This window comes from Aphelocoma coerulescens, chromosome 4, assembly GCF_041296385.1.
Source record: "Aphelocoma coerulescens isolate FSJ_1873_10779 chromosome 4, UR_Acoe_1.0, whole genome shotgun sequence".
NCBI classification, from domain to species: Eukaryota; Metazoa; Chordata; class Aves; order Passeriformes; family Corvidae; genus Aphelocoma; species Aphelocoma coerulescens.
This window is the reverse complement of record NC_091017.1, coordinates 76,492,784-76,510,591: the sequence shown is the minus strand read 5'-3', so window position 1 is coordinate 76,510,591 and position 17,808 is coordinate 76,492,784. Positions and strand designations below refer to the sequence as shown.

The following is a 17,808-nucleotide window of genomic DNA, read 5'->3' as shown; positions in this document are numbered from 1 at the left end:
GTCTGGACAGGAATAGGAAAAAAATTGTTCAGGAATTAAGTTATTTTCCACGCTGGGTCTGCTCTGTGGTTTGGTGAACGCCCCGGAACAAGGGTATCAAAGCAGCCTTGAACTACAGCGGCAACCGCAAAAGGTGAAAAAGACCCGTCCCGCTTAGGAAGGAAATGAGGTTTAATGTGCTTCTTTCACCAAACAGGTGAAACACAGCCATAGAGTTTCACGTTCAAGCCGCACAAGACCACGAGCGGGGCGGAGGAAGCGGCGAAGGAGGCGGAGGCGGAGAAGGGGAAAGAGGAGGAGGCGGAGGCGGGGGATGCTCGAGGCGGAGCCGGGGCGGGCCGCAGGGGAGGCGGCTGGAAAACAGGCCGGCGCTGGTTCTCGGCCCGCAGTGCCCGCAGCCGCCGCTCAGCCGCGCCGGGAGCCGCTCAGCCGCGGGAGGCAGCGAGGCGAGAGCCGGGCGGGCGCCCCGACCCCGACAGTCCCCTCCGGCACCGCACAGAGAGGTACGCGGCGGGCGGCGGCCCCGGTCCCCTCGCAGGGTCCCCTCGCAGGGTCCCCTCGGCCCCCTCAGCCGGCACCTGCGGCGGGAGGGCCGGTGCCGCCTCGGCGGGGCTGCCAGGCTCGGTCCCCGCACGCAGCGCCCGAGGGGCCCGGGGAGAGGGCGGGGGGCTTTGTCTGAGGGTGCAGAGCCGGGACCCGTCCCACACACCCACCTCACTAAGCTGCTCTAGGGGCCGTTCCCGGTGCCCCGTCCCACACACCTGCCCGGGGGGCCGTTCCCAGTGCCCCATCGCACACACCCACCTCCCCGAACCATTCCGGGGTCCTTCCCTGTGCCCCGTCCCATACACCTGCCCGAGGGGCCGTTTCCTGTGCCCCATCCCAAACACCACCCTGAGGGTTCAGCCCGGTGCCCCATCCCACACACGATCCCGGAGGAACCAGCCCTGTGCCCCATCCCACACACACCACCCTGAGGGGCCGTTCTCCGGGCCCCATCCCACAATCCCACCTCCCCAAGCCTCTCCAGGGGACGTTCCCTGTGCCCCATCCCACACACCCCAAACCACCCCAGGAATTTGCTGACCCTCATTCCTCGGTCCCTTGACACCCCAACCCAGGTGCAGAGCAGGTGTCATCCCTGCCGCTGCTTTTGGGGACGGTGGGAGAAAGGATCGCTCTCTCGGCTAAGGGCAGGACACTCATGGTTGTGCTGGAATTTTGGGGTGGATGGGGTGTTTTTTTCCCCTCCGTGTGTTGATGTCAGTGTATCTCCCGCATGTGACACGGGTCCGCGCGTGCCTCCGCATTCCCCGCCTCGGCATTCCCGGTGATGACACGACGAGAAGAGGTTAAGTGGGGATGTGAATGACGAGCCGTGAAGACTCACTCGCAGCTTGTTTGTGTATCTGGTGTTTTCTTGTTTATACAAAGCTGTTACAATACCGGGGGCTTGGCGGTTCACACCGATCTGGTGTTTTCAGTCGAATCCATTGACTCCTTCGGAATTGCTCCGTCTTTGAGATCGGTGTGATAGATGAGGGATTAGTGCTAGATGCCGGGTAGTGAAATGCATAAAGCCAATTGTCAGTTAGCAAACCTGACCCCAAAACGAAGCTTTTATTTACATCCTCAGCCCCAGACGCAGAGGTGCTCTGCTGCATCCTTGCTCTGCTCATCCCAAAAAATGCTTTCTGTGGATTAATAGACATGCTGTCTCAAACCTAGTGCTGGGACCAGCTGTAATTGGCCTGATATAGTAGATGTAAACACGAGCTTTACATAAAAGTGAAACCATATGTATCGGCTAACACACATCCACTCTGTGATCCTACACAAACAAAGTCGAGCCCAGAGCCCTGTCCTTAGCTCACCCTGTTGATCCACTTTTCCCATAGTCTGTACGATGCAGTCCTGTTCCCAGAGTTACCAGACAGGTTTAGTGGAGAACAAGAAATCAGCCCAGGAGCATTTCTGTGTGTTGCACAAGAATGCTGTTATGTTCTCTGTCCTTTACAGATGTTGTTTTATTGACTTAGTGATAACACTTTGCTCTCCTAGGTCCTTTTCCCTTTCCAGATTGTTAGGCCAGCACTTACTAATCTTTTATGGCACTGCTGTGGAACAGATGTACTGTGTTTTTTAGGGAATAGCAAACTCTGTGGTTTCAGCTGGCTTTGCCTCTTAAAGTAAAGCAGCACTGCCTTTCCCTCGTGCCGCTGTTGTGGAGTGGGTAGCTGGACTAGGAAGCCTATTTGGATGACTACTGAGCTGGCAAAAATCCAACAGGCTTGAGTCTGACTCAGTGCCTGGATCCAAATAATTGTGTGGCTGGTCAAATGTTTACCTGGACATCTTTGAGTTTGGAGCAGCATCCAGCTGGTATTTTGACTAAGCTGTGTGTGAAGAGGGGTGTAGAGGTCTGACACTTTGAAGTCCTGAAAATGCTGGCTGCTGTTGGGTGCTGCAGTCCTTTCTTTATCCCCTTCCATCCTTTGGCTCGTGGAACACTGGCTCTGGAGCTGTTCCACTTTGTGCCATGCTTCCCTGGAATGCTGGAGTGTGTGGCTGGAACACCACAAACACACTGCATGTGGCCTGGGATCCTGTGTCCTCGGACCTGGGATCCTATGTCCTCGGCCCTGCTGCAAGCACTCGTGGTTGTCTCTCTGGTTTGAGCTGGAGGGGCTTGCTCCTGTTGTATCTCCCCCACCAAAAAGTGCCTGAGTGCTGTCACGAGTTAGCTGTGGCATCTCTGAAACCCAGTGTTTTCCTGGGATGGAGGAATCTCAGTTGACTTGGTGGCCCTGGTGGGTTGTGGTACAGTTTGGAGAGCTCTGTCAGATTGTTAACATTCCTTACAAACAGGAGACTTGGTGGCTTCGGGGCTCCCTACAGCGTCTAAGAGGTGTGATGGTGCTTTTACTGACCTCCACCTTAGCCAAGTAATGTAATTTGGGTTTTTCTCATTCTTCCATCCTCAAAAGTTATCAGACCCCTGCCCACCTCTGCCTCAGAAGCCTGGGGGAGTATTCCTGCATCCTGCTGCCAGCTTCAGGAGTGTATCTGCTTGTCTCTCAACACCCTTTCCATCATTTCATGTTTTCTGTTCCCATCATCTCACTGAAAAGTAATCCCTTCTAATCAAATCTGAGGTTCTCCAACTAAATTCCTGCTGGCCCAGGTGAGTGTCTAAGGAAAATTGTGATGCTGAGTATGTGGATTTACTTTGTATGATTGGGTTATACAAAAAAGAGATATTATTTTCTCTGTTCTTTTTACAAATATTAAAATGCAGCCTGCTGTGTTTCACAAATCTCACCGCTGTCTCCTTCTCTCAGTAATTGTAATTAACAGACCAGAAAATGGAAAAATGTAGAAATACCCTTTCCCACAGGCCACAAACACTAGTCCTCTCCAGAAGTTAATGAAGTCGTCTATGGAAATTAAATAACTTATTTTTTTTGGTTCTGTTGGTGAGCTAAAACATTGTGTCAGAGTGGTAAATAATAAATAAAAGAGCTGTAACGATTGCCTCTTGGAGCTGATGTGGGTGAAGAATGGATTTGAACTCTTCTTTCTCTGGAGAGCCTAAACCTCTGGCTTTAAGATGTGGCTTAGGGATCTGTCCTGCTCTGCTTGCGTGCAAAAACTAATCCAAGCACAGAATAATGTGAGTAACCCACCATGGGAATGGAAGCATCACCACAAAAAACCTCCAAATACAAACAAATGAATCAAATTACTGAATCCTAAGACACAAATAGTTTAACAAATGACACCTCAAAACCACCTTTGTAGCATTTCCAGACTGTGTTATCATCTTTGTGATCTTCCTGTTGAGGGAACATGAAAATTTTCAGCCACCTTGATTTTGTGTCCCGTTTTCATTGGCTCTGTTGATGTGTTGGTTTCGCTGTGTCTGAGCATTCCATGCTCGGTGTTGAGGGCACGTGGGTGTGTGCACAGTAATAAATCTTGAGTTTACAGGAGCCACCGTGGAAATTGGTTGCAATTTTTTTTTTTCCCCTTTTTTAAAATCTAATATTCCAGTGGTTTCTTTTTGTTTTAAGAAAGTGTTCCAGAAATACCATGAGTGGGAATATGAACCACTTGGAAAATAAATCTTCGTGGCGACTCCGGTTACCACCATGGGTGTGGTGGCACCTGGGGAGCACAGTGCTGTGCTGCAGGTGTTTCACGTGGTGTGGGGCTCTGCTCTGGAGAGTGGCTTTGGAGGAACCTTAGTCTGAGGTGCTGTTCTTGTGTTTGCACAAGAGCCAGTGCCCTTGAGGGACCCTGGGATAGAGCTGGGCTGCAGGATGGAGGAACTCTGCAGGTGGGTGGCTGAGAGAGCTGGGGGTGTCCTCCTGGAGAAGAGAAAGCTCTGGGAATGCCTTTGACCACCTTCCAGCACCTAAGGGGGCTCCAACAGAGCTGGAGAGGATTTTGGATAAGAGCCTGGAGTGACAGGACAAGGGGGAATGGCTTCCCACTGCCAGAGGGGACTTTTAGATAAGATACTAGGAAGAAGTTCTTTACTCAGAGGGTGATGTGGGCCTGGCACAGAAGCTGTGGCTGCCTCATCCCAGGAAGTGTCCAAGGCCAGGTTGGACAGGGCTTGGAGCAACTTGGGATGGTGGAAGGTGTCCCTGCCCATGGGAGATGAGTGGAACAAGATGGTAAGTTTTCTGTCCCTTCCAACCCAAACCAGTCTGTGATTCAGCCAGCAGCCCTGAGCTGTGGATAACACAGCACACGGGGTTTTTATAACAATGTATTTGCTGTCTGAGACCGACAGCAGCATGACAGGGACGTTTGCTGTGCTCTATATTCTGGTGACCTTTTCCTCTGGACATATTTAAATGCAGTAAATATGGTGGTGTTTGGTGAATTTTAATCATGCCCTTGTTTTTAAGTGCAGTTTTGGTGTTATTTTTCATGGCAACTTGAAGTTTTTGTTTTGTGACATCTTGGGGCCAGGGCTGTGAGGTTGCAAGGATGGGATGGAAGGGAGCTCGTAAGGTTGCACCAGGGAGTGGTTTGGCTCTGGGAAAGGCCTGGGTTGCTCTGAAGGTGATGAGCTCATCAGCAGGAATGTAATGCAAGGGGGGTCAAAAAGCCCCTCCCTGCTTTTTCTGCTGGAGTTTGATCCCTGAGCTATTCCCGGGTAGTTCTCTGCTGCCAGGCCCTGCTTTAAGTCTCAGTTAAACAAGGCACTTATTGTTGGTGCTCTCTGATTCCAAATGATGGTGGCTGGCAGCTTGCTGGGTCTGAGGGAAACAGATTTTGCAGCCCCAGAGTAGTGATTTACACAGGGTTGTTGTTGGGTATTCCCTCTTTGGGGCAGTTTTCCACATCATGCTCTGAGACCACTTTTGTCTCACTTCCTGGAGTAGAAGGATGGAGGGAGCATTGGGGGCCACAGAACAGATCAGTGCCAGAAATGGAGGGGCTGTGAGTGAGGAGATCTCAGCTGTGGTGAGCCCAAAGAGCTGAAGTGACGTAAACCCAGACAATTTCAGCTTGTGGGGAATTTTTCATTTGGTAACTTTCATTTCTTTTATCCAATAGGTCTTTTAAGGGCTGCAAAGCCTTTATAATGGCTTGAAAAGTTCATTTAATTCTACTTTCTGTTGTGTGTGTGTGTACTTACTGAGTTCAAAGGCAGGAACTACCTTTCAAGAAATAAGAAAATATTTGTTTTCCTGGCTGATGAAGTAGAAAACTAAATGGATGTAGATAACTTTTGAAGAATGGATACTTAGTTATTCATTTCTTCACCATTCATTATTCTGCATAATGCCAGATTTTCCTTAAGTGTGTCCTCTGGATTGAGCTGAGTGGTATGGAACAGTGTAGGTTGCTGGCATGCTTGGAATGACTGAAATACTGGACAGGATGTGGTGATGTTTGCACACTTTGAGAAGGAGGGAAAATAAAAACATGTTGGTTTTGGATCATTTGTGTTGTGAACTACTCAAGCTCCCTTGAGCTTGATGAAGGCAGAAGATGCCTTGTGCTAAGCAAAGCAGGTGGTCCTGGCCTGTCCCTAGACTGGGAATTGACTAGGAAAGGAGGAGTTTCTTTTCCATTATAAGAGTTGGTTCAGTTAAATTAATTTTTCAGGGCAGGTGGGGAATGGATTTTCTCCCAAAGAGGTTGCACAGGTGCAACGTTCAAGTGTGCTCACCTGATTTTCTGTTGGACAGGCTTTTAGTCTGAAACTGAATTAAAAATTCTCCTGTCCCATGGGATGCGTGTTCCAGGATAGAAATGTAACCTCCTGCTTTGATCTCTAGTCTTCTTCTAACAGGATTTTCTTTTTCGGAATCAGTCACCGTTGTGATCCCAGAGGACTCTGCCAGGAAGATGTGCCTGGTAATCCTTTAGTTGAACTCCTGAAGCTCACAGACCCTTTGGGAAAGCCTGGCAAGCTGGCACGAGGGTTGTTTTGCAAGAGCCTGGCTTCAGGAGTGGAACTGCCCTGAGATGTTTTCTCTGAGCTGTCCTGTCTCCGACTGCTTGTTTCCTCTCTTGCATAACTTTACCAGCACAGGCTGATGGGTGACTTACACAGATTTAAGATGCTATTTCGAGGAAGAGGGGTCATCCTATTCTTGTGCACGTTCTGTTGTGACTGTGAGTGCGACATCTTGGTCAGGGAGCTCACACACCTGGCAGAAAAGTATTATTTTTATGGGGTTATTTTTCAGCTGGATCCAATCCCTGGCCCGTCCTGTGACTGCTGCTGTCAGCACTACACGGACAGTCAGGGCTGCCCTTTAAGGAGAGTGCAATCTGGGACCTAAGTTTTCTGGGATTGCATAACGGTGCCCTCAGATGTGCCAGGGTGTACTGACAAACACACACACATGGTGTGGGTAAGCTGGGATGTGCTCACAAACACACACACGTATGAGTATTTCTCCCTGGGACCACTTCTGTCATCTTGCCCCCTTGCTGTTCCACAGACGGACACGACAGAGCTTGGAGGTTGACTGGGTTTTCAAGAATGAGCCAAGAGTGTGGGGGGGGCACATGAGGAAGCAAAAATTCTTAAAATCCCTTGTGATAGGTCAAGCTTTAACCCTGAGATAAAGGTTGGTACTTGGGAGTTTGCAGTTTACACTCTGCTGCTTGCATGTTCTGATCCCGTGGGACACTTTGTGCCATTCATTAATGCTTGCAGGAGCATAAAGTCCTTGCAGCAGACTAAATTAAATGTCCTTTTCTACTCGTGGGGAGCTCACACCATTGCTCCAGTGTCATGATGGCATCTGGTGTCTCTGTTTGGGCTTTGAGAGAACTTTACAAAGGGCTGAGTGTGACCGCGGGCTTTGGAGTGAAGCACCGGGTCATTACCCTTTTTGTCCCCTGCTTCCCTTGGGGTGGGATCCAGGGCTGTGTGGTGGGCAGGGATCCAGTCCTGAAGATCTTACACATGGAAATATTCCAGGGAGGAACAGAAGAAATGCTTGAAGAGAAAAAATAGAGAACTGCTCTGACTGCAGAGTGAGATGGGAAGGAGGCAAATGGGAGGGAGGGTGGGGATGGGCTCCTGTTAGTAACTGTCCCCAGGCTGTGGGATGTGAGAGGGGCTCTGTTGTTGGGAAGGCTGTGCTGGGGAGCTCCTGCTCCCGTGCCTGTTCAAGTCCAGCTCTTTGTATTCTCCCTGTAATGCTCCTCCAGGAATGGAGGGAGAAGGTGCCGTGTGGGACCAGGCAGCTGCTGCACATGGGACCTTACAGTGTTTCAGTGTATGATGGAAATGTTAGGGAGGCTTGCTTGCTCTGGGGCTGCTGCTGACGTGTTCTGTTGTCATATTTCTGTTACAAGCAAAGAGCAGCAGGGCCAGAAGGGACTTTAAGTTGTCTAATCTGACCTCCTGCCCCAAGGCTGGGTCAGATCTGTCTAAACTTTCCCAGCAGATGTTTGTCCAACACAGTTAAGAGCCTCCAGTGGTGGACTTTCCTCATCCTCCCTGGGTGATCCTTGAAAGTCCTTCATTGTTCTTGCCAATACCAAGATTTTCCTAGTTTCTGACTTTGATTTCTTGTGCTGCAGTTGAGAATTGCTGCCCTCTTGCCCTTTTGTTACTGTACAGAGTGAGCTGTTCAGTCCTCTGGAGCTGCCTTTGGGAATTTCTGGGCTGTGTCTTCCTTGAGCTGCAGGGCCCAAAATTTGCCTGGAGTGCTCTGTCTGATACCTGCCTATACTGAGCCAGCAAACGCCAATTTGTGACTCTCATGTAGACTTCTGGGGTGTGATGGGTGCATTTTAGTTTTGGACAGAGCACCAATAATGTGTTTTGTCACGGAAGGTTTTGTTATGGCTTTGTCTCTCTACCCACTATAAAAACAAAGCATGTGCTCTTCTTGCTCAAGTGCTGTATTTTCCACAGGGATGTATTCTGGATCTCTGACTGTTCCAGAATAATTCCTCCCTGCTGTAAGGTGAAGTAAGTCCTTGCCAGCTGCCCTGACTGAGGCTTTCCCCATGATTAGCTCAATTACAGCTCAGCCATTGTGCTTTCCTGCTCTGACCTGCCGGCTGTAGCTCAGGAGTGACCTTCCCTTCTCCCTCCCTGCTGTGATTACACCCTGTGCATCTGGTTTTGTACCTCCTGTCCCTTTGTTCCCCTGAAGGATTCAGTTATTCATGCATTTCTAAAGTTGGTAAAAAGTGGATGTGAAGATTATTCTGAGAGGTAGCACTCAAATATAAAACATGACAGAAAACAGATCAGCACTAGAAGCATTATTTGCTAAGGTAAGCTCCTTCACTTTATTTTTTGGGGAAAAAAGACCCCCTTGCCTGTGTGTATTGTGCAGGCATTTTCTCTGGATCTATTAACACCTGTTATACCTTCCTGTGAGAGAGAGCAGGAAGTGTGTGCGAAAGGTTTGTCTGCATACAGAGAGCCTTTGTCCTGAGACAACTGAAGAAGCTCTCACCAAAATGAAGGCTGGTCTGGACAGGTCTTTTGGCACTGACTCGTGTTTATTGCTGTGGGAAGAGCAGGTAGGGAGGAGCAGTCTGGTTTTTGTTGTTTGAGCCATCAGTATGTATCTTTGAATTCCTCAGTTTTCTTGCAGAGCTTTGGTATGATAACTTGTGTAATGTGAGTCCCCAGTTTCTCTTGTTCTCTTTCCAATTGAAGTGAAAGCTCTGGTGTTTCATTCCTCACTTTTTTTTCTCTGTCAATTGCAGGTACTGGGATCTTTAGTCATGTGGAAGGTATTTTATTGACAGCTTGAGAGTCTGAAGTACTTGTTAGCATGGAACAGGTGTAGAGTGATGTAGGCTCTTGGGCAAAATCACTTTTCTAGTGTTCCTTGATAAAGATTTCTTAGAACTGAAGAGTAAGTGGAGTGGCACAGGAGATTTGAAGCTCTCTTATCTGACCTCCTGCTCCAGACAGGGCCAGGATCAAAGGTAGGTTTCTTGTGAACTTTTTTGGACATTTTTTAGTCAAGAGTGGCAGGTTGATGCTGTGCTTAATGCTCTTGTGGTGAGGAATATTTTCCTTCTGTCTGAGCAGTGTTTCCTTCGCTGTCAGTCATTCCCATTGTTTCCTGTCCTTTTGTTTCTGCCATCCAGTCTGGCTCCATCTGCTCAGTAAACCCCAGTTAAGCAGCTGAAGAGAGTAACTGAATCCCCCACTAACCACCATTTCTTCTCCAAGTTCAACAACCCCCATTCCCTCATTCCCTTCTCACATCAGGTGTTCCAGTCTGTTGGCTGCTGCCTTTCCAGCTCAGTGCTCCAAGCAAATTTGAACCACAGAGTCATGGAATCACAGAATGGTTTGGGTTGGAAGGGACCATAAAGACCATCTCATTACACCCCTTGCTATGGGCAGGGTGTAGCCCTCCCACTAGCCCAGGTTGCTCCAAGCACCATCCAAGCTGGCCTTGGACACTTCCAGGGAGCCAGGGGCAGCCACAGCTTCTCTGGGCACCCTGTGCCAGGGCCTCCCCACCCTCAAAGGGAAGGATTTCTTCCCAATATCCAATCTAACCCTGCCCTCTGACAGTTTAAAGGTGTGTGTTTCACCCATCCAATTGGTATCTCCCCATTTTTGTATGTTGATAAGCCCTGGACTCCTTTCCACCCACACTGATGGCCATTATCTTGTTTTCAAACAGAGGTTAAAGTGAGAGGGTTAAAGTGAGGGGAGCCAAACTCTGAATTTTCCTGCTGGATTTGGAAGGAGAGGTCTCCCCTCAGGCTGTGTCCTGCTTGCTTGCGTGGACTAGTCTGTTCTTAGGAACCTTTCTGGTTTAAATGAATCCAGTTTAATCTCACACCTGGTGATTTTTATTTTTGTTGTTCTCCACAAGGTTCTCTCAGGTCTGCTGTTCCAAAAAGCATGGCAGTGAGCAGCTCAGGGCAGGACTTTGCAAGGCATAGCTGAGTGCTTTTCAGGGCTCATCCCTTGGGCTTTGCCTTCATGCACCTGTTGGACATTGTTGAACCTCACCATTTTACCTCAACCCTCTAAGAGTCTTCTCTGGAAAGTTGCTGAATAGGGAATTGTTCCCTGTTTTTGTATCTTTGGCTTCTCTTCCTTAATTATTTCCTGTTGTTGATGTTGGACCAGTGCATGAAGATAATTTAGAAATTGAAATTTTTGCACTGTGGTGCTTGCAAATCCTCCCAGCTGAATCATCTGTTGGGTTTATGGCCATACATTCCAGTCTGTCATCCAGACTGGTAATGAAAATATTGCACAGCTCTTATGCCTGGCTGGACCCGCTTTCCAGTGCCCTTCCCAATTAGATAAGAAACCCTTGATAATTATGCTCAGAGAAGGATGTTGTCGTGCAGCCATTTTATGGTGATTACATCTAATTCATGTTTCCTTAGGTGAATCTTATGGGAATGTTATGTGGAACAGCATCAGATCTAATAAAGATTGCATTTCTGCATCTCCTTATCAATCCTGTACATTTTTTCCTGGTGATGCACAGATCCTCTATTGCTCCAAAGATTTCTGATGCCAGAAGGGACCTTAAAGGTGATGAGACCTGCCCCTGTCCACAGTGAAAGTTCAACTGAGCAACTCACACCAGACTGATCAGGAGTTTTGTAACGGGACAGTTGTGACACGACAGCTCCAGGAGATCAAGAGGAAACAAACGCGATGTGTTTATGGATCCCAAACAAAATTAAACAATTACCTGAATCCAGTCTTCGGAGCAGCCTTTGAACGAATCCCAGCCCTTCTTCTGCACGGGCTGGGAACACAAAGAACGTGTCTAATCTGTACTGATATCAGGCAGCAGTTATCAGTGCCTACGTGCTGTTACTCAGATCTCGTTAGCTGCCTAATTGGATAACAGGCAGGACACTTCACAACTGCATAAGTGTATTAAGCTTAATCTGCTCTGGAGCAGGGAGGGGAAGATGTGCTCGGTGACAAATGGGCACAAGAAGATGATGCACAGTGAGGCAGGGGTGTCAATATGGGGCTGTGTCCCTGTCACTTCAGTCCCAGTAACTGAGGCAGAGGCTCTGTGTGTCTGCAGCATTTACATCAATACCCAGAGCAGAGTTACAGCATTTTCAGACTTCACCCATGTTGGCCAGGCAACTTCACCTTCAAAAGCACACTTCTTCTAGTAGTTAAATCTCTTTCGAATTTCTTTTTAATAAAATGTGGTGCAACTTAATCCCTGTTTTTAAATCCAACATGATAGGACAGAGAGAAGCATCCTGGGTGTTTGTGTGACACCTGGACTTTGCAGCATGTTCCTGGTCCTAAAGCTTGTTTCTAGTGCATGCAGATGCACGGTGGATAGGATCAGAAAGCTTCCACAGTTCTGTACATGGAGAGGAGAAGCTATTTGATTATTAAATACTCTACACTTTCTTCCCTGAGAAGATGCAGTTACTGCAGTTACCCAGTTTTAAACTTTTGGAGTGGGTTGCCTCTTTCCAAAAGTGCAATGAAACTTAAGTCAGATTCTTGTAGAAGATGTGGATATGAGCACATTACATGAGTTGTCACCACCTGTTCTATTCTCAGGAGAAGGTATCTGCAAGGGACATTTCTGGGTGCAAAAGATACATCTACCAAGGGGATCTTTCAAGGTAATGGAGAGTGACTATGTGAACTGTGTCCTCTCCATGTATTTACTGGATTCCCTTGGGACTGAGGGAGGCTTTTTACAGAAACCTCAAGTTGAGCCCAACTTTTGGCCCTGTATCTTGTGTGAGGTGCCTCCAGCTTTTTATTTATTTCTTGCTTAATCTCATATGAATCTTCACCTTGTGCTGTCCAGCATCTGCCTGTAGCTGGCAGAAAAGACAGGAGCCAGCCTCTTAATCTGTAAGTGTCTTAGGCAAATGTAAACTCCATTAAGTGTGTTTATCACTGAGCAGCTCATTCCCAGCTCTGCAAAGCCCCTCATGGTTTGTTTGTATGGGATGTGCAGAGGATTCTCTGCTGCTTTGTCCTGACATCTGTGTTTGTGACCAGCAAGGGTTAAGAGCGAGGCACTTGTCTGGGTGAGGAAACTATTCTGCTGTACTGTGAATTTAAAGCATGCTGACTTTCCCGTGGAAAATGTTATTTAAAAACAGAACCTCTAATTCACTTTTATTTTGGGTGAAGGGAAAGCATTGTGGGGTGTTTGGTCCATTTTGGTGTAGATGAACCCCCAAATGGATGAACTAAAGAATAGTGATTGAATGCAGAAGAATTTTTAGAGTTAAGCCACACCTGATCTAGTACCTAGACTAAAAGCATGTTTAGCAGGGAAAAATTGCATTTTTTCCAAAGGGCAGCTCACATCTCAGCAACCACATTCCTGGGACAGGCTCTGGAGAGTGTCTGTGTCCTTGTTTTCCCTACATAGTCCCTCTGAGGCACTGGTGGGGGGTAGCTGCAGGTAACTCTTCCTTTCTGTTGCTCATGCCTGGGTCATGCTGCAGTTGGAGGCATCCAGAAGAAATGAAGGAGAGTGGACTGCTACAGATGGTCTCCCCAAAGTGTTGGATGTGTTGATAGCATGTTTTCTGTAGCAGTAGACACCAATACTGCCTTTATCTCCCATCAAAATCTGCTGGATATTGATGTGGACTCAATCCATCATCAGATTCAAGTCAAGCTTGACTTCAACCTGTACTTATTAAAGGGTGAAGAATGCTCTGTCATATGCAGTTGATAAGGGAATTTAGAAATAAATGTGCATATTAAACTGTCAGTAGCATTTTTCCCCCTCTTTATCTGGACAAAAATAATGGCATGAGTTGTTTTCTTCCGCCTGCATGGGCAATATTTAGACATGCCCAGCAGTTGCAGGATTGTTTCTCAAACCCAAGATAACCAAGATAGGGTGGTCCTGTCTGGCTTCTGCCTGCTGCAGATCAAACCCACACCCAGACAGGCAGGAATCAAAAGTAGAACACCTCCTTGGTTGGTCTCTAGTGTGTTCTTTCTGGAAAGCTTTAAAAATGTGGTTTTTTCAGGAAAAAATGAGGAGGTGAAATTTGTGACGCTGCAGAGTCTGGATGAGCTCTTGTTGTAGAAGGAGCCACTGTAGGATTGTGTCGCTCTAGGTCTTCATTAGGGTCTTTAAGCACTACTTTAAATTTCCTGAGCTTAAGTCATAGAAGATCTGATGTCTGGAGTCAAGGCCTGGCCTGTGACAGGCAGTCCTTTGGAAAGCTGTGCAAAGATCCTCGTGTCTCTTCAAAGCAGTGCCCTGTATTTCAGAAAGGGACATTGTGAGCGAGGAGAACAAGTTTCAGATCACATGTTCCCCAGCAAATACTGTCCTTTCGATAGGAAGACTTGTTGGAGAATGTTAATTGAGTCCCTTTTTAAATGAAGGAGGCTTTGCTTCCTTCCCAAGTTTTCAAAACAAATTTTCCAAATACAGTGCCTATGTTTCATTCAAGTGTAAATCCTTTCTCTTTAACCTGGAAGTTATCCCAGAAAAAAAGCCTATCCATTCACTGCAGGACAGACCTTTGTGGTTGTAGGGGAGAAAAAAGAAGTGGATCAAATTGTCCAAACAGGAAGGGAATTAAGAAAAGCCTTTGCTCAGTGAGCAGAGCTCTCATTTCAGTCTAAATGGAGTCCTACAAATTCCACTTTACATCTCCATTGCTTTTGAAGCATCACACAATGATTGAGGTGTCTGCTAAATTTAGAAATGACAATTTTTTTCCTGCCAACACGCCAGCCTAGCTGGAGGGATTTCACCATGTAGTTATGGGATGGAGGCAAGCGGTGATTTGAAAGTTACTGGCTTGTTATCTCATCTGACTTGCACATAGCTCGGTCCTGGTGAGGATTTAATACCTTACACTGATTCCTTTTCATTTGAGGGCATTAATGGAAATGCTTTTCTGGCACAGCCAGGTGCTTGTGCTGTTTTACATTCGGTGAAGCTGAGATACTGAAAGGATCAAGCGTGGTGTGCTGAATAAAATGAGTTCCCACCTAAACACGTTGAAATTGTGCTTTATTTTGAGCAAGTTATGGGTAGGACTGTCATTCTTTTACCCCAGTCACATGGGAAGGCTGTGGAAGAAGAGATAAATCACAAGTGTCCCAGTTCACAGTTTCTACTGTTTACCATATGACAAATCTTGCTGCTCTGTGAAAAATCTCTTAGATCTAAAATACGTCTTTTTTTTCTTTCCTCAGCCTATGGTATTTAATTCTTCTCTTTCTGAGCAACATTTTATCTCAATTCTGTGAAGCTGTTTGAGGCACACTTTCATGAAGAGGATCAATACTAAAGTAAACTTCCCTTTGTTTTGGTAAAATGTCTCGACTGTCGCAGAGAAGAAATGCTTTGAGTTCAGGTGTGTCGGGAGAAATGAAAGGCACCTTGCAGCAGTGGTAATCCATCACTGGAGTGCATCCCATGGCACTTCAGGCTGCACTTTGCCTGCAAGGCACTTAGGAACCTCAAAGCACAAGAAGTTGTCTGGAGGAGGTTTTCTCTTGGAATCTTCAGGCAAAATTTTGTCCTCGGGCTTTGAAGTTTGCAACAAGATGGGAACAAAGGCGAAGGTGTCACTGTTGTGTTTTCATCTCTTTCCTCACCCACCCTTCTGTTTCTTGTCTTTGAATTCATTTGACCTTTAAAGGTCCTTGCAGCCCAAACTATTCTGTGATTCCGTGATTCATGAGCTGTTTCTGCTCTCTGCTTCATTTCGCACTCAGGAGGAAAATCGCTCAGTGGGGGGAGTTGTTCCTGTTGCTTTACAGCAGGGATGTGGTCCTGTATAAGAGATTTTCCATAGCAGTACTGATTTCCTTTGGATATCTCCGGGTGACCTGAATGCAGACAGTGTGTAGTGAGGAGAACGTCCTTGCTTTTGTACTGAAATGTTTCTTAATGTCGTGCGCAAACCCATGGGGAAAATTCCCATCTTCGTCAAGGGAAGCTTTTGGTGGGACCAGTCAGCCAGTCTGCCAGCCATAACCCAGCCTTCAGAACCTAAGGACCTGCTTCCCAACCTGAATTCCCCTGCCCTGGGCTCTGTGCTGCTCCAGGGGCGTGTTTGTGCAGACAGCAGGATGGAGAAGGCTGTGTGAATCGCAGCGTGCCGAGGCCAGCCCTGGGTACGTGTCTGCTGCCTCAAAGCTGGAACATGTGGTTTGTTTAATGCTCCAGCAAAGCACAAGCCCAGGGAAAGTCTCTTTGATACAGCTGCACCTGGAGAGACATATTTTTCCTGGAGTCATGTCTAGTCTGTTCCAGGCTGAAGTCAATCCAGTTACTGTGGGAGTGAATCCATGTGGTGTTTGGCTTTTCTAAATCTGGTTCTCTTCCCATAGTGTTGCTGTTGGATTTAATGATTTTCCCTGTGGCTTGAATGGTAAAGATGTGGTAACTGCTTGGGGATGGCTTAAAATCAAAGATTCAGTGTGGGTGTTGCTTTCCAAAAGAGAAGAAATAATGCTATTTCGAGAGCTGTGCTGCTATTTCAGGGCAGTTTGGTAGGTCTGGGTTCTGAGAAGCGGTGAGAAAAAATAATTGCTTTTGGGCTATCGTGTCTCATATGGTATGTACTGAAATGATCCTCATGTACACACTGAGCTGGAACCAGTACTGAGCCTCTCTGCATGGGGATTTGTTCCCTGTCTCACCCTCCTGGTAGAGGATGGGAGGAGAAGAAAAGATTCCTGTTGAAACTTTGCTCCCAAGCTTGCTGCAATGAATTTAAAACCCCAAACCACAGCAAATTCCCAAGTGTAATATGGACACCAGTGTTTATTTGACTGAGACACAATTGTGTTCTGAGTTGTGCAAACACAGGCATTTTTCCTATTTAATTAAGGCTCATTTTATGAATTAAGATTCCCAAACAATTGGAGAGAGAAGGAGGGTGGAAGAGATAAGATCTCCAGGTTGTGCAGATGGGGTAGGGTACAGCTCTTTTTGGCAGCTGGAATATGACTTCTGCAGGAAACTTGTTTGCAGCAATGTTCTATCAATTATGCCATTGTTTTAGCTCATAACCTTTTTTTTCCCCTGTAGTTTACTGTCTGTCTTTCCTTCCTTTTACAGTCCTGAAATACCAAGCTTTGCTTCTGCCAGGAGCATAGGAGTGGCAGATACCTCTCAATGCTCAGTGTGGTTGAGGAGCTGGAAATAGGGGTCAGCAGAGCTGGAAGTGCGGAAAAATTCCCACCATGGGTCCACCAGAGCCTGGCAAACTTGCAAAGACACAGGAAAAGGCAGCCCAGTTTGGGACTGGTTGTTGCTTGTCCTGGATAGTTCAACAACTCTGAGTTGTTCCTGTGCTGTCAAGCCTTTGTCCTGTCAGGGCTCACAGAGCCAAACTGCATCTTGAAGCACTAGTTTAGGTTCTGGCCAGCTGTTGATAGATAGGTCCCTGATGGTCAGTAGGATCTGGAAACCAAAGGCACTAGAATTTAGGCCTAGATCATGATTTCTCTCATCAGGATTAAGGTGGGAATATCCTGTTCACTGTGGCAGGCTGAATACAACTGGTGTCCCCATTCTCTCCAGCTTCTCCTGACACAGCAGGAGAGCGTTCTGGCAGTGAAAGCTGTCTCTGTGATGGGTAGATATTGTGGGATGCCTTCTGGGTAGGTGGGACCTTCTACCTATCTGCAACCTTCCAAAACAAGGGGATGCTGATGTGCCAGCTACAGCATGTGCTTGTCCTGTGTGCAGGGGATTTGCAGAGCGGTGGGTTTACTGGATTTGTTCCTCTGTTGCCCAAGGAAAGTGCCAAAGCTGTGCTTTTTGTCACTGCTGTGGAACTCCTTTTAGCTGTGTAATACTGTGGCCTCTGGCACATGAACCACATGTTACAGCTCTGATCTTGCTGCATCGGGGGAGCAAGAGAAGCTTCGTAGCCCAGGCTACATTCTCAGCCCATTTCTCTGGGGATCACTTGGGGATGATGACTGCCTCCAGTGGGAGTTTGTGATGGTGGAGAGAATCCTCTAGTCCTTTATTTTATCCCCACACTGTAAATCAAGATGCTGCTCCACTCTGCGAGGTGTGTTCCTGGTAGCAGCTCCCATCCCAGCCCCTCGGAGCTAGCAGAGCCTGCCACGTTCTCACGGTACCCTTCAGCCAGAGGAACATAATTATTTTCTTTTCTTTTCCCTCAGATGAGGAGGATTTGCAAAACACATAATGGTGCATTTTATCAGCGAGTTTTAAATGGTGTGATTCATCCCCTGTGTTCTTGGCGTGACGTTCCTTGGTTTATTTTTTTGGATATCTGTGCAGTTCTGTGAGTGCCAAGCACTGTATGGAAATGCCCTGTGGCAGACAACCTGCGCTGCCCATATGTTCC

At 47.3% G+C, this 17,808-nt stretch overlaps 1 protein-coding gene across 1 annotated transcript in view; it reads left to right on the top strand.

The window, feature by feature from the left end:
- The first annotated feature begins 341 nt into the window (after positions 1 to 341).
- SMOX (spermine oxidase) overlaps positions 342 to 17,808 on the top strand; it is a 50,531-nt gene continuing 33,064 nt past the window's right edge. The window contains exon 1 of the mRNA XM_069014756.1: positions 342 to 503. The gene's annotated coding sequence lies outside the window, so the exon portion shown is untranslated. The remainder of the gene's footprint in view (positions 504 to 17,808) is intronic.